Below are 16,659 nucleotides of genomic sequence, written 5' to 3'. Positions count from 1 at the left end.
AACTAAGCAGTCAGCACCTTAAGATTGGTCTTCTCAAGATTGGTTTCTTACAACACAGCTTGTCAACAAATGCACATTGTCTGTGATGTTTTACAACTTTCAGTGGGCCCCAAAGCGCACCAAACCAAAGTCCTACAAAATGTTGCTTCAATCGTGACGTCTACTCCAAGTTGGCTTATTGGAAGCGGATAAGTGTAGCAGAGGGAGTAATGGTGCTCGGACACATGCACAAAACTCCTGAAAAACTTCCTGATTATTTCAGGGTGAGCTGCATTTTTAAATGCAAACAGCCAAATGTGAGAATGCAGCAGGAAATATAAAGAAAAATTCACCATGAGTGAGTGGGAGGGGGCGTTGACATTTATATCATGTGACCAGCGCACTACCATAGACTGTATAGCGCTCCAATGTCCATGCACGTTTACAGCTGCTACATTATGTTTTTCTGTTCACCACTATGTTCTTCTCTTCTCTTTCAGTTGATATTATGAATGTGTGGAACTACACGTAGCATTGATGGGAAAGCAAAAAACTGTCATCATAGTTTCAGACTCTATATCTTTGTCCGCCGCGTTGTTCTTTTTACATCACGTCCTGCTTCCAGAGACAACCGCCAATCAGATGGTGGTTCAAGACTTGAAAATGGCTGAAGAGGGCAGGAGGCTGCCGTGTTCCCTCCAACCCTTCTGCCCCCCCCCCCCCCCCCCCCTTCCCCACTTCAATATTAATAAAACAGAGATGAGACGATGTCAGTGACTGAGTCATAATCTGACACAGTCTCGGCCCCTTGAGGCGTCGCTAGGGGGCGAAGTCTCAGTGGAATAGTTTATTCTTTTTTATCAAAGATCCACACAAGATCCTCCAATTTTACAAGGTATTTTTGGGGGATCATATAAAATCCTCTCACTGGGTCGCTGAACTGTGTCCCAGGCTAAACCAGTTTTAAATGTCTGTAAAAAGAAGCTCATTTTTTAAATGTTTTAAGCAACTTACCAAATGTTAGTTTCATATCATGAGCAACCTTCTCTACTTTCCGATGATGGTAGCAGGACGCAAAGGTTTAATCAGTTGTATTTCATGACTAAGTTTAAATAAGTTGTAGGCTCTACTGGCTCTAAAAGTACTGAAGGCCCAGTCTTCAAATATTGTTAAACAGCCTATCCAGTAGCAGCTAGCTGTTCAAGCATAAGTCTGGTTCTGCTTGAGATTTATAAAAGGACTTAGTGAATGGCCTCAGTGTTGAACATATCCTCCAACCAAGAGCTTTTGAAACTAGACAGACAACGTTGGTGTCAGAGTTAAAAAACACAACTCGACAATTCTGTTTACTGAAATGATCGCATTAAAGGAAGAGTGTTTGACATTTCAGTGTTAAATACAGCAGAAACCAAGTATATCCTAGTTATTGTGGTGTGTCCGGCTCCGTCGCTACCTGTCAGCGCCTGTCGGCCTTTGAATGTTTATGAATAATCAGTGAATAAACTCAAAGCTCACTCCTCTCACACAAGTCAATGCTAAGTGTTAGCATGCAACATTCAGCAGTCTAGCAGGCAGGAATCTCTTTTTTTAGATTTCTCATCATTGAAAAGTCCGGCAGACAAATGTCCTCTAAATACCAGAGCGGCTCAATCATCATTTCTTAAAGTGATTCAGATTTCCAAAGAGGGCTGGCCCCCCTCCAGTGAACTGCATTTGAACACAAAGCGCCAAACCAAATCAGTTTCATCTCACTGCTTCTTATTAGGAGAGAATATGACGGACCACAATACAATCAAGTGAGAGGGCTGCAGCGAGGTCTCCAACTTTCTCTAGGATCTCCACCTTGCACAGAGCTCATAAGGCGCACACACATTTAGGAAATGATAAATCAGCGCTAATATGATACCCTTAGTGTCTGCTAGTTAACATAAAACAACCTCTAAATTTGCACTTGGCAGGCGCTCCTCACTCAGCGTGCGATCGCTTGTTTTTGTCCCAACCAGGGAAAAAAGCCGCTCATGCAGAATAACATACAGCGTGCCGAGGCCAGACTGAATATAATCTGTGCCACCTAAACTCAAAACAGTGCCTTCTCACTTCTAAATAATGAAACACATTTCATTTGTTCCTTCTGTAGTCATGTCAGATAGTGTAGTAATCCTGCCATGGAGACAGTTTCTACATATTCAGCCTATTATAATCCCATCCAGACCGTCCACATGTCTGCGTTCATTTTCAGCCCATTCTGCTCGTCTAGCCTCGTTTTTCCTTCACACTCAGCCCCCGTCTCAGTCCCAGGGTAGTCCATCACACTTAGGCTTCCCCTCTTCACAGGCACTTATAAACATTTAAAGCACGGGACTAACCGGCGAGGGAAATTGACTTTAGGATGGAAGACCAGGGGGCTTTTAAAAAAATGAAAAGGAGGAAATTCTGCAGCAGGATGCATAAGCCCTGATTTAATGGGAAACAACAACGAAAAAGGGTTTTTCTTTTCTGCAGAGTCACTCAGAAGGCTTTCTTTTAATGATCCCGGGGTTGGGGTGGGAATGCTGGGCTGTGACAGAAGGTGCTTGTGAAGAGTTGTTAAATGGGGGACAATTGAGGGGGGGGATGCCACTGTCGTTTTGTGTGTGAGAGAAAGAGGAAGCCCCGTACTCGGCCACTTCCTCCTCTCTGTCTCATCCGCCTCCTGCCCACCCTCCCCACCTGGGGCTGAAAGAACTGGCCTTGCTGGTGAATGAAGTCCTGACGTCACCTGCCCACACACACACACACATACGCACAGTAAGCAGTGTGACTAATAGCGTACTAACGTCCTTTGTGTTGCTTCAGTAATACCTGATTCATGTCTGGCTCAGAGGGGGAAGGAGGCCCCCAGGTTATTGAAATATTCACAGACGTTAGATGTTGGTGCAGGTGAATCAATGATCCCCGTCGATAACCCCCCTCCTCCCAAAAACCCCGAAAGGGATTCAAGGACAGGGGTGTGTTCTGCCAGCTTGCCACCAGATTCAGGTGAAAACACCACTATTGTACTTTGTATTGATTTTCCTCCCCCTGATATTGCACACAGTGATTTCCCCACATTGTACTTTTATGTAGAAACACATTTAAGTCTCCCTACGTATTGACTCAATCTGTGTTTTATTGCTGATATCATTAAGTGGTCGGTACCAGCAGGGGAATGGGAGGAGGTGCTGGATGTGGTTTCTAGTTATTACAGATGAAACAAGCCGACAGTATGAGAGACCTGCAGGAGAGATATGTGTCTGCAGGGATGTGATGCTACACCGAAAACATGAAGCTACGTTTATCTGCACCCTGAGATTGCTTTTACTGTACAATGTGCAGGCCTGTGCAGAGAAATGCAACCTTATGAAGAACACAGAATTCATGGGAACGTCTGTATCTGTTACCTCATACGGGAAATACCATCTGTTGCATATGAGAATAAAAGTAACTTAATAAGGAATGAGAAAAGTGCCAAATTTTTATTGGACATTACTGAACATTATGTCCAGTGTCACTGAGACAAGTTGACATTATTAAGTTAATAATATTTAAATGAGGGATAATTATTGCAAAAAGGTAGGATGCTTCTGGGGGATCAATTCAAGAATGATCTGACCTTATTAAGTGAAAATGCATATTTGCAATATATTTCAACATTTTTTAAAAATATTTGAAATATTATTTAAGAATATTTTGTTTTCTGTTATGTGGGAGTATATGGAGCTCCACTTGTGATGTGTTTCCTGTTAGAACAGACTGGAATCAGGACTGTATTTTTAAGAAATCATGGACATTAATTATTTTATTTGGGGTAATGGTTAAAAACACACACACACACACACACACACACACACACACACACACACACACACACACACACACACAGTCCTGTTATTCTACAACCAGGACAGACTGCATTCTTCAGCCCTGTTTACTGTGTTTGTTGGGAGGGAACATTTTGAAACTTTTTCAAATTAGATTTGGTAGAGAGCACAAATGGCCGAGAAACGAGTGAATCTTAATGCAGATCCAGGATTTTTTTTATTTTTTTTATGACAGTTCAATTTGTTCCTCATGAGTGAACAGAAATAATTTGCACAAGAAGCACACACATCGCAAAGTTGCTTATCACTGTTTGAAACATATCCACAACTACACAGAGACTCGTTGACATACAAAGTGCTTCATTAATGTATTTGGAATCAAGAGCTTGTGTTTAACTTTCAAATAAAGATACATATATATTATCAAAATGAGCAATGACATCTTACCCTGTAGGTCCTATTTCTCTTGGTTCTCCTCTAAATGCTTGTATTTAATTGCATTCTAATGGATTACAAGAAGATATGTTTATCAATTTCACGTTAACATTAACTCATCCTGAACTTTAAAGGGCTATTCTGACATTTTTGTGCCTTTTTTGTAAAGATGCGTGGACAGAGTTGTACATCAGGAAGTGAGAGATTGGGGAATGACATGTGGGAAAGAAACCACCTGTCGGATTCAAACCAGGGCTGAATCCTAATGCCTTAAAGCTTTAAATATTACACAGAACACAGGGAGTTACTTTTCTGCCAGGTTTCAGTATAGTTCAATGTCCTTGTCATAAACATCACATATCCCTTATTTAGTAAATGCATGCTTGATGTCCTATAATGACTTGTTAGCACTCAAGCTAATCTGTCATTTTGTACTCCTCAATGTACAGAAGGTCAATTGAGCTTATGATTGTACGATAAACTATTAATTAGAGAGAAACTCCTCCTCGTTTCCTCCCTGTTTACTTATTAAGCTCCTTAATGTGATACAATGACAGGACGTGCCGCCTCCAACGCAGCTGAACGCTCACATTCTGTGTCTATTTTCTGCCACCACAAACTGTTTAGTTTGGTTATTGGCGCAATATCACAATAAGAGCTTTTATTTTTAGAAAACAGCCTGATGAGGTTTCTTAAAGTGGAGCATTCGGCGTTCCACATTTTCTTCTTTTTTTTTTATCACAACTCATCCTCGACAAATGGGATATTCTGCAGCCCCCGTTGCTCTGTATCCATCTCCCACCTCGCCCTCCCACTCAAACTGTCCAAAGATGCCGCGTTGCTCTCATTAGGATGCAGGATGCAGAGAGAAGGCCTGATCTATTCAGAGAGTCTCCTACAAGACTGCCGACCTCCTCCCTCCTCTCAGGGCTGCAGATTAAAAGTCACTGTGTTCATCACCCTGCTAAAGCACCCCCATTAACACACATTACATTACCTACCACACACGTCCAAATCCTGCACTGGGGGCTTCACACCACTCATCAGTACATGCTGGGATGAAAGTCTTTTTGAACATCTTCACATTCATGACACCAGCGCTCGACTTCAAATGAAACCCGGGTATTTCTGTCCCTTCTGTAGTCGGGACTTCGATTTGGCGAACAATTAATCCTTATGTAAGGTTGTTAAGTGAGCTGATACACCCAATTCCTGCAGACTGAGGGGGAGGGGGGGGAGAGGGGGAGAGGGGAAGGGGAAAAGGCCAGCAGCAAATCAAAATGTCTCTCAGCCATTTACAGGGCAAAGCAAACTGCACAATTTTCCGGGGTTGCTCTGAAACTGTTTCCCAGTGTTTCTGGGGTGAGCGTTTGTTGCTCCCAGCTGTTTTGGAGGGGACGACTTGGTTCAGCGTTTCTGTGTCCCTACACTGCCCTCGCTTTGATTTTTATTTTTTGCACAGGAAAAAAAAAAAATGTGTGTGTGTGTGTGTGTGTGCAAGATTTTATTCGGGAGGTCAAACTGTGGCGTGCCAACTCTGACTCCATGAGATTGTTTGTGTGTGTGTTCAGTGACATTTCCCTGATGGGGTCAGTCCGTGCTGGGTTCACTGTGTGTCGCTTATGATAAAAAAAAGTTACTGTAACATGAGAGCACAAGCTGCAGGACTTTGTGTTTAAGCGTCACGTGTTTGTTCAAGCGACTTACTCTCACCTCCTCCCAGGTCACAGTCAGGCTCAAAGATTGAGGTGGGAACAAAAGGTTTCATTTAAGAAACTCTCGCTTCTGATTTTAAACGCTATTTTTGACAATATATATACTAATTTTCTCACAGTTACACCTTTGCTTATCTGATTTAAAAATTGCATGTTTGATAGAAAACAATGTGTTCGGGTCAAATGTGGATATGCTTTTCTATTGTTTTTATTTATTGATTCTAGTGGAAACAGCTGAATGCTTGGCAGCACTTTGAGTCCAAGACAGACTTCCCCAAGGGGACAATAACATGTATCCTATTGTCACATTCTACTGCACAGAATATATGCAATACCTTCTTCAGGTAATACAAATGTAGGCAAAATATGAAGCATCTAAAATCCTAAAAGCTCTAAATATCATGTGTAAAGGAATACTTCTGGATAATAATGAAAAGAGTATGAGCAGGATGAGTTTTACATCACTACAGTGAAATCAAATTGGCTGATTTCAGTGTGATGAAATGCATGAGGAATGTCTGCAGAGCAAAGAATATGGGGCAGTTACAGCAATTACAAATCCTCCCACGCAGACGTTGAATAAACAAATATTTAACTTGAACACATTGTTTGTGCTGGGCTGGATTTCATATTCAGCTTCATTTTAGACTGCAGTTACATGTGAGACCCTTAAAGGAGCATTCACCAAAACGAATGAAAGGAGCAATAAGTAACTCTGACACATAGTGTTTAAAATGGGTACTGCAGTCTAATTTCAAGTCATTTGAGAAAGTGGTCTTCCCCCAGCCCCACCTCTCTCAATTTTTCTGAAGCATCTCCAATCTTTTTACGCTGTTTCAACATGTTTCTGGTCATGAAGTTCATAAAAAAAAAATGCAAAGTCAGTTATATCTGAATCTGTTCCACTTCGACCTCCTATCGCTGAAACACTTGGAAGGGTTGTCCAAAACGGCCATGTGGTGATGCCTTACTTCTCTGGTCCAACCAAGACCAAACCCTGCCGCACAAGAAAGGAAACTTAGAAGGAGGACATACTGACTGCTGTGATTTAATTCAGGAGACATATTGGTCCTTTAAATCCTTCATAAGTTCCGCCTTCTGCATGTGTGTTTATTAACTTGCACTTTTCTATTTGCACTGGAGAGTTGTTTGTAGTTTGCGCCACTAAAGAGGTGCACATCCCCACAGTGAGCACCCTTGTTACTCCGTAAAACATCTATATAACAGTATCAAAGAGGCTGGTGTGTTGCAGAGTCACATAGCAGGACACAGCACATGGAGCCTCTAATTGGATTCTCTCGTTTTCAACAACATTGTGCAACAGAAGCACTTTGGTACTAACAGGTGGAGCTTATACAGTTAATGGTAAGCCAGGTTTTCCGCAGAGCAAAAACACCTTTTAGAAATGACAAGTGGTGTTATTCAAAGTGATAAATCACAGCTCAAGGTCAAGGTCAAGGTGGGCGTCATGAATGGAGCGCTGTTGTCATACTCAATCTTTTTAAACAAGAAATGTTGAGATCAGCACAAGTGAAAATAAAAAGGTTTGAACATTGATAAAAGGTGGAAGTGAATCATTGTGTTGTACATTTTATACAAAGACTATCTACCACATTGCAGCTGACAGAGAGTTGAAAATGTGTAGACTGAATTAGTGCTACACACTACACATCCGTACATAGATTTGGTGAAAGAGGAGGACGCACTACAGTCATCCGGGTTTAAATTGAGTCACAACACTCCAGCCAATCCCTGACCACTAAATGAAAAATATCAGGGTTCAATCCGGTCACTTCCTCTCACTCCAATCTTGCCAGCGTGGTTGCAAACAGAATTGAACATCCAGTGTTTTTAACATCTCAACATGTTCTTCCCCCGCAGTCAGCGGTGAGTGATGACTGTTTTTTTTTTTTTTTTGAAAGATTTATTTTTGGGCTTTTTTCTGCCTTTAATGGAGAGATAGTACAGTGGCTATATTCAGAAATCAGGGAGAGAGAGTGGGGAATGACATGCAGTAAAGGAGCCACAGGTGGGATTCGAACCTGGGCCGCCCGCCTGGAGGAGCAAAGCCCCCATACATGGAGCGCGCGCACCAACCACCGCGTCACCAGCGCCCCAGTGATGACTGTTTGAATAGTATATTAGAATGTTTTCACCGTACTGTTAATAAACTGCTCCTAATGGCATAGCCCTTAGAAATACCTGCTGTTGTTTCTATGTAAAGCTAATCAGTTAGCTTGACCTGCTAATGCTGCTTATGACAGTTTCAAGGTGCAGCAAATCCGAATGGAGATTATTGATTGTTGATAAAGATCTGGACCAAAGTTGACAAACTAGCCATGAATTTCCAAACCTGAGATGAAATCTGAACAGACCCCTGCCTTCCAGAGTAAGTTCCCCCTTCTTCTTTCTGCCTCATGTGGTCAAACATGTAATATATCATTTGAATGTAATTGTGTGATGTTATTTGTGGCGTTCAAGCATCTTAGGTTCTATGCTATCCTCTGTGAGTCTCTGGTCCATACACATAACACATTGTTGCTCAGGAATAATCAAAGCTGGAATGAGAATACAACAAAACAACGAGAAGCATTGCAGTGAATCAGCGTCTCAGTGTTGTGACGGTATCATATTGCTGTACACGGCGAAATATTGCCAAAAAGAGTTGTGCAACATCAGCAGCAGTTTACAGTTTTACACTGCAGAGCGGCTCAGAGTTTAATGAGGATTTCCAGGAGGATAGAAAAAAACAAAAACAATCAAACAATGTGATGCAACAGGTGTTAAATGAAGCAAAGGTGGATATGCTTTGAATCTGTCTGTGCATCTCCACATCTATCTGTGTACCAACATGAGACCTTACAGTTTTGCGTACAAATGCTTGTTTTTCTACAAACAAACAAACAAACGGAAAAAGCTTAACAAGTAGCGTGTGCGTGCACTCCTGATAAGCAATGCTCTCTTGGCCTCCATCCATTCAGGCCCCTGCACCTGCCTTCTCTATGAGTGACACACTGACTAATACACAGACAGATAAACACTCACACTGACAAACACGATAAGGCTCTGCCCAAGAAACAACTGACACGGACTGACTGATGGACGTCTCCATGGAGACCAGTCACCAAGACTGACACAATGTCTCTTGCAGCTGAGTGCCGTGCCAACTAAACCAGAGAGGTGAGGAAGAGAAGAGAGGAGAAAAGAAAATAGGAGAGATATAGAGAGTGGAAGCGTGAACAGTACGCTCACAAAGCCACGCTGAAGTGTTCAGGTGTAACACGGATTCGGTACAGATCCCGTCTCACGGTCCATGTGATTGTCTCTCCTGCCCCTTAGATCTGCCCTTCTCACACATGCATCTCACCCCATCACTCGCACCTCTCCATCACTTTGTCTCCTTAACACCCCTCTCCTCTAACTACACCCTCCCTGTGACTGCTCCTCTCATACTAGCCCGCCTTTTTTTCCCCCCTCTCCTACACCTAAAGCATGTTATTCCACACCTCACCTCCGCCGCGATTTCTCCACCCTTCTTTCTCTCTGCGGGTTCTTCTCTCCACCCATCTCTCCCTCTCTCTCTCTCTCTCTCTCTCTCTCTCTCTCCGTCTCTCCCACGCTGTGCGAAATGGAAGCTCTCACAGAGACCTGCGGTTGCCATAGTAACCTGCCATAGTAACCACTCACCATCTTGCGTGTCTCCGTCATGGCGGCATGGGGGGGCTTCTGGGCGTCTGCAGCCCTGTTCTGAAGCGCTCGAAGCGGGTCGTCGGTTCAGTAAACTCTGCTGAGTGATGGAGAGGCACCTGAATCTAATCTAAAACATTTTTTTTTTTTTTTTTAACTCCCAGATGACAACGCTTCTAAAGGAGGCAGTGACTGACAGCTGACATAACAACTGATAACCGTAGGTCGGATTGATTTATTATAAGACTCAGGTCACCACAGGTACACAAATGAGAGTCTTAAAATGCTTTAAATAGGCTTTTATGGCTTCCCAATGTCCTCTGTCTTAACAAAAAACAGAAACAAGTTTGACTCCCTTAGGTACGGCCAATATTTCCCTAGATCCTTTTCAATCAACAGATTGTGTAAGGAAATCTGAGCCTCAAAACATGATCCACGCAAAACCCGATCCAAAGATACCTCGGGGAGGGGGGGAGAAAGTGCAAGAGGGGCAAAATATATAAATAAATGAGAACAACTGAGTCAACAGTCTATAGATATCGCAGAGAGTCGGGGGAGTGGGAAGGCAAACAGGGAAGGCGTGCACAGGTTCACGTGACGGCACTGAGAGTAATCGTCCTAACCGTAAAAACCCAATACGTGATTCATCACAGCCATGGCGCGTAGCTTCACTAACTACCTCCTCCGTGACTGCAGCGGCCTCAAGGGACCGCTGCTACCAAGTGTCAGAGCCCCCCATACCATCTCACTGTGACATCGCCGATGTCCCTTCCCGTCACTACCTCCCCCCCGCCTCCCCCATCCTAAAAAACCTCCACAACCAGATATGGAAAGGACTTCTGATTACGTGTCGTCTTGTGCGACAGTGCGCCCACACTTCTCTTGGAGTCTGAAGAAGAAGAAAAAAAAACCTGTCTGTGTCATGCTTGATTCACGAGCAGTGGAATAACAACAAACTGTTAAGCATCACACTTTGGTCATCAGGGTTATAATATGTTTACTGCTTCTGTTTCCTTGCATCTGCATCATCAATATTTACACTGTCATCCTCAGCAGCGGCATCAGTATGCCTCTACAGTTGTGCCTCCAGCTCGGCAGCCAGTCAGCCAGGCAGACAGAGGAAAGGCCCCAGCCTGACTCTGCAATGCTGTATTGAGCTCGTATGCTGTCACTGACCCGAAACAAACTCCCCCAAGACTCAGTGCCTGGATGCAGCCAAGCCGGCAGCCACTGCAAAGCACCGTGGTCACTGGGGCCTAACCGCCTTCATTACCCAATCACATTTACTAATACTTAATCTAACCAGGAGAAGATAATATCGCTCCTCTTTGCCAAACTCAATATGAGACACGCAGGGCTGACCGCTCTCTCTGGCCGGCTCATTTCAAACCGCACAAACTGAACTGTGGCCGGGCTTAAAGCGATGACTCGCTTCTTTCCACCACCGTCTTTACTAACACATGATCGGATACTTGGTCAAGCCTCGCCGGGCAACTCTCCCAAGGCGCACTCATGGACTCATGAGGAGGGAGGCAGGAAAGGAATCGCCTCGGCCCATTTTTCAGGCAACCCTCTCCAATTTAGGTGATGGGGGTGGGTCGGGGGGGGGGGGGTTTCAACATTTCTAATTATGTCAATTCAATGGATTATAGCATTCATTTTGAATCATTAACCATTGCCATTCCTTCAACTATTATTCAATAATTAATGCCAGGACAGTCATCATGATCCCCAAAGGGCCAACATCCAGGCATGGACAGGGGACTCAATCAAACCAATCAGGGCTAATTATATCCACCTCACCATCACAGGCGGCTTCACATTTCCAGCATTTTCTGCTGTGGATGGGTCAGTGCTCATTCTCTCTCAGCCCTGCCTGGCTACTTAGAGTCAAGTCGTCCAATATTAAGCACAAAAAACAGAATCCCAAATCAGCATACCCAAGTTCAGGCATTGGCGAGAAGAACAAACTGTGTGTGATTTGACTCAAGCTTCTCAGATGGGGGGGGGGGGGGGGGGGCTCTTCTTGCTGCATTGAGGCAGCTGGAGGTCGTTCCCACAATCTTCACCTCTCTTGGTTGATCAGTGACTCTCCGTTCACCCTTCAACCTGTGTACATCAGCAAGTCGTGCTGCAATCAATCAATGACAGCCTTGCCCTATGAGGAGATCAGCGACCAGCTTGCCCTGATTAGAGCGGTTTTTACTGTCATCTGGAATCTCCAACCCTCTCTTGTTCGCTCTCTCTGCCATGGACAGAAATAAGAGTATGCCCATAAACACGTAAACACACACACAGACACCACATTCAGGGCAACAGTTACTCTCTTTGCATTCTAATTTAGCAGCGCAGTCCTTTGCACTTACAGGTACAGTATGGATGAGGCTAACCAGACCGACCTCTTGTTTTTAGTTTTTGGAGGATTTGCCCAGACTCTGCATCACCTCTGGGAATAATCTGCAATGGCTCCACAGTTTGAAGCAACGGGAGGGGAGGAGCTGAGCATTATCTCAAAGTCACACCTTCCCTCTAGGCCAGGTGTGCAGGTGTAATTTACCATGTCCCTGTTAACCTGCTTGCTTGTTTTCATCAAACTCATCAGCCATGCATAAGTGGTGTGCCTCAGAAATTAAAGAGCAGCCTGGCCTGATTCCTCAAATGACTGAAATCGCTCAGCCGGTGCTTAATTTGCAACACAGGAAGGAGGAAGCGCCCCGTTTTGCGGGACGAGTGTGCTGTGTGTTTAAGTAAACGGTTGACAATTAAGATTAGTAAAATGACCACGGGCTGGGACTGCTGGAAAAATGTCTTTTTGTTCTTATGCGGTAGTTAAAATGTGGAGAAATAAAAACCTTATCAGGTCTGTTGATCGGGGAAAGGATGATGATGATTTCAGCTTGCTTTCAGGGAACGTCTTCGCTTACATCCCCCACAGAGGGGTTGAACTTGAGACCAAGGTTATAGATTTGGATTTCTTATTCGTTTTCATTTTTATTTCGTCATGAGTTTTTGTTTTCAATTTTGAATTTAGTTTTTAATGCTTGTTTGTATAGTTTAGATTTAATTTTGTGAAAACGTTCAGTTTGAGTTAAGTTTGAGTTTTTATGAAACACGGGATACCTGTCAAGAGCGAGTATCATAAACATCTTCAAAAACAAGGATGAACAACCACAAAAGATTTTTTTTTTTTAAAACTGTGATAGCCTTTTGGGTGTGCCGATCAAAATGGAAGCGGACCGTAAACAAACCGTAGAAGAAGTGTCCCTACGTGTGCTTGTTTCAAAGACGAAAACTAAGGACATTTCCTCTATCATTAGATGGTGTTTTAGTTTGTGAAGCCTCATTTTTAGTTTAGTTTCAGTTAACAAATTTTTTTTTTCACTTGTTAGTTTTCTTTATTTCATTCAAGTTCAAAATCTTGCTTTAGTCCAGCACGAGGGGAACAATCTGGATGTGGAGCCAGTCACAGCAGAATCCTTAAAGGTGAACCCCTCCCTGAATCATTTCTAATCTGCATCACATGCATAAATCTGGTTAACCTCTTCAGGTGAATCCTGACATTGTTCAATATTAACAACATGTATATTAGGTCAGATGTGTCATGGGGTTGTGATGTAAATGTGATGTAATTCTTATAAGACTTTACAAATTCAGGACATGTCGTCCATGATTGTTTTCTCAAGCCGAATCCCCAAGAATCAACATCTCTCATCCATGAAACCCTCCTGAGTGGCCTCTTTCTGATGATAAATGGTTACCTTACAGTAGCCTGGACCACTTTTCAACTAGGTAACACTTGGGAATGAGTAGATGGCAGCAGCAGAGTTCAAGATGAACAAATTCGGCTGACATCTTGGACCTCGCTTTTCCAGCATTGAGACGTCTTGATATTTTGAAGCTCTACCCTGAGCTGGTGGACCTTGCCTTTAAATGTGATATCATGTGACAAGCCTCTCATGAAGACTGGCGCTGGTGTACACAGCTCATGATCAGCTGGTAGAGAAGCCTCACTCTTTGCACTTTCAACACAACACCCCACAATAGGATTGGATAAAACACATACTTTCAGAGACAGCATAAAAACTTACAATCCCCTTAAAGTTTTATGTCTACATGCCCATTTTGGATGTAATGGAAAGAAAATGCTATGAAAAGGCGGATCATAAATGGTATGTGTCATGGTCAGTGCTTGACTGTTGATGGCTTACAAGTTTACAGGTACTGTAACAAGCACTAAACCGAATACAGGTGCATGAATAAAAATCACAGGACATAAAATTCGGGCTGCAAAACAGAAGTGCTTAATCCGCCTGTGGGGGTAACAAAATATTTAAACGACAGTAACCATCCACAGCAGTAGACCTATTCCAGAAATCCCTTTAAATTCTTCTTCACTTTTTCCTGTCTGCAGGTCTTGTTTGAAACGGGAATACAATTCTGTGACTAGCATCTCATAAATAGTACGTGTAATGTTCATTGTTTAGTGGCTTAAAAGTTTTTAAAGGTGCTGTTTCCACCGTTAAATTCTCAAACAGGTGTATGAAAAACAATAACAGGACATAAAATGAAGGCAACAAACAGAAATCCTCAAAAAGCCATCAGGGTAACAAAACTATATAACGAGACCAGCCATCTTAAACAAAAATGCCTCCTTCATGATTCCCTATATTCTTCTAGTCACTCTAAAGCGTCTCCCTTTCCTCACATGCAAATCTGCAAAAACTTGCTGTGTTGGCGGTTGCAATACCCCCACATCCCCTCTTGTTCAGACCCACTGGCTACACAACCCAACACTCCCTCCCTCCACCCCTCTCTTGTCTAATCCTGCCCCAGTGCCCCACTTCACCTTCCAACACCCCATTAATAACTTATTCTCTCTATCATAAAAACTCCGGAGCTCATCCAGCTGGTCCACAGCTCACACTCGCACACATTGCCAGCAATCTCATCCCGCCAGTCCCAGCCCCATTCGGATTGCTCTGAAACACTGCACATTAGCATTTAAATCCTCTCATAACCGTATCATTGTGTTGCAGATAGAGGCAGTAGATCTTCATTCATCAGTCCTAATCTATCTGCTCCTTGTTCTCAGCCAGAGGGGCCCCCAGGCTCTGACTCAGAGCTTAACCCACCACGCATAAGCCGCAAGGTGGCTGCGCATTTTTCCTCCCAAATCTGGGGTCATCATCTGGGGGCCAAATGGGGGGTAAGTGAACCCCAACACACACGCATTACTCTGTAAAATGGTCAGATTAGGGAGGTTTAATTGGGTATATGTGAGTGAAAGCTGTGTGTTAGCCGGATCAGACAGTAAGCCATGTCAACAGCTTGTGCTACAGTGGATGCTCCTCTTATCGCCAAGGTTATGTTCATTTATATTGACAAACAAACAAGTTTTTTTTTTATGTTCAACACAAAGGCTGAAACACTGTGGGAAAAGTTGGAATTCTAGATTTGCAGCAAATCAGTTCATGCAAATGCATATATTTCAAATCCCCCCTCACCACACACACACACAAACAAGCACTCACACACAAACACTATACCACACATACACACACACACACACACACACAGTCTTGTCATACATACATGTTATTCCTGGATATCAAAGTCAGGCAATCAGCGAGGGGGGGGGCGATACCGGATTAGATTACACGCACGAGGACAGTTCACGCACAACATGTCAGGTCATGAATGCGGATTTCCATTCTAACGCATTAGTAGTTTGTTGCGCTTGAAGCGCGGATGCACAAACTGTCAGGACGCGCGCGCCCGCTCAAACACACGCGCACACAGCAGGGCAAAACACCAAAAATGACTGAGTGAATGTCATCGATGGACTCACCTTTATCTCATGATGCTGCGTTCAAGTCCTCTCCTGCTCCGCACGCGCTGGTCGGATACTCCGAGAGCTCTCACCTTCCCCTCAAATAGGAGCGTATTCCACTGCAGAGCGGCCGCCGACGCTGTCTTCTTCCTCTCCTCCTCTCCCTCTCTCACACTCCCTCTCCTCTGTCTCCCTCACTGTTTCTCTCCCCTCTCTCCGTCTCTCTCTCTCTCTCTCTCTCTCTCTCTCTCTCTCTCTCTCTCTCTCTCTCTCTCTCTCAGATTGATTCACCCCTTTCCAAGTGCTGCGCTGCCACCGCTGGTAATAAGAATTGTCTCAGAAATCTTCAGGTGGATGGAGCCCAGCGGATGATGGCGACGGGACGTTGGTCTGCTGCTGCTGCTGCTGCTGCTGGGATATGAACTTTATTTATTGGCTTTTAATCTATTTTCTCATTTCTTGAATGCAAAATACAAAGAATGACGCTGTTGCATTCTGCAAACGCATCAGCATGCAAATTGCACACAAGAGCGAGTCAGTAGCAAGGGCTAAATCCTATAGGTCAAAATTAGATGACATTATATAAAAATGAGACACACACACAAACAAACAATTCAAGAACAATTTTTTTTGTCATATTTTCAGTCTTTCTTAATGCAGAAAATTTTATTTAATTTAATTTAACTCAAGAGACAGCCACACATGATTGTGTCCACATATGGACATATAATCTCTATAATAATAATATGATGATGGTGGTGTTTACAGCTTGTTACAGGGAACATTTGCTGCTTGGCCGGTTCCCTTGGCAACGCTCAAGCACACAGTGCTGATGGAGCCCCACCTGTACAGCACCGACTGCCTCATTGGATGTGCCTGCCATTGTAGCTCCCATCATTACGTACAGTACATTCATGTTATATATACTGCATACAACACTGAGCATGTACAGGTGTTTATGGATTGACATGCTTGGACGGAGGGGGAGGAGTCAAAGGAGGGGTTGTTTGAGTTGTTGTGTTGAACAGGAACTGAAATTGTTCTTTAATGAATGTGAGAATTTCGGTTATTGATCACAAGTGAGAGCAGTTTAGCAGAGACTCTCTGGGGATAAAAGCCAGGGGTAGGCCGTGAGGGGGGGGGGGCTTAATTAAAAGGGGAGCAAGTTGAGGCT

General features: G+C 43.6%; 1 protein-coding gene across 1 annotated transcript in view; it reads right to left on the bottom strand.

Moving 5' to 3' along the window:
• The window catches only part of lrrc4ba (leucine rich repeat containing 4Ba), a 38,197-nt gene extending 22,446 nt beyond the window's left edge, over window positions 1-15,751 (bottom strand). Inside the window, exon 1 of the mRNA XM_020645744.3 lies at window positions 15,504-15,751. The gene's annotated coding sequence lies outside the window, so the exon portion shown is untranslated. The remainder of the gene's footprint in view (window positions 1-15,503) is intronic.
• Window positions 15,752-16,659: the final 908 nt, after the last annotated feature.

Source organism: Labrus bergylta, chromosome 16 (genome assembly GCF_963930695.1).
Source record: "Labrus bergylta chromosome 16, fLabBer1.1, whole genome shotgun sequence".
Lineage (NCBI taxonomy): Eukaryota > Metazoa > Chordata > Actinopteri > Labriformes > Labridae > Labrus > Labrus bergylta.
The sequence above is the reverse complement of the archived record's forward strand: the minus strand, read 5'-3'. Positions and strand labels throughout refer to the sequence as shown.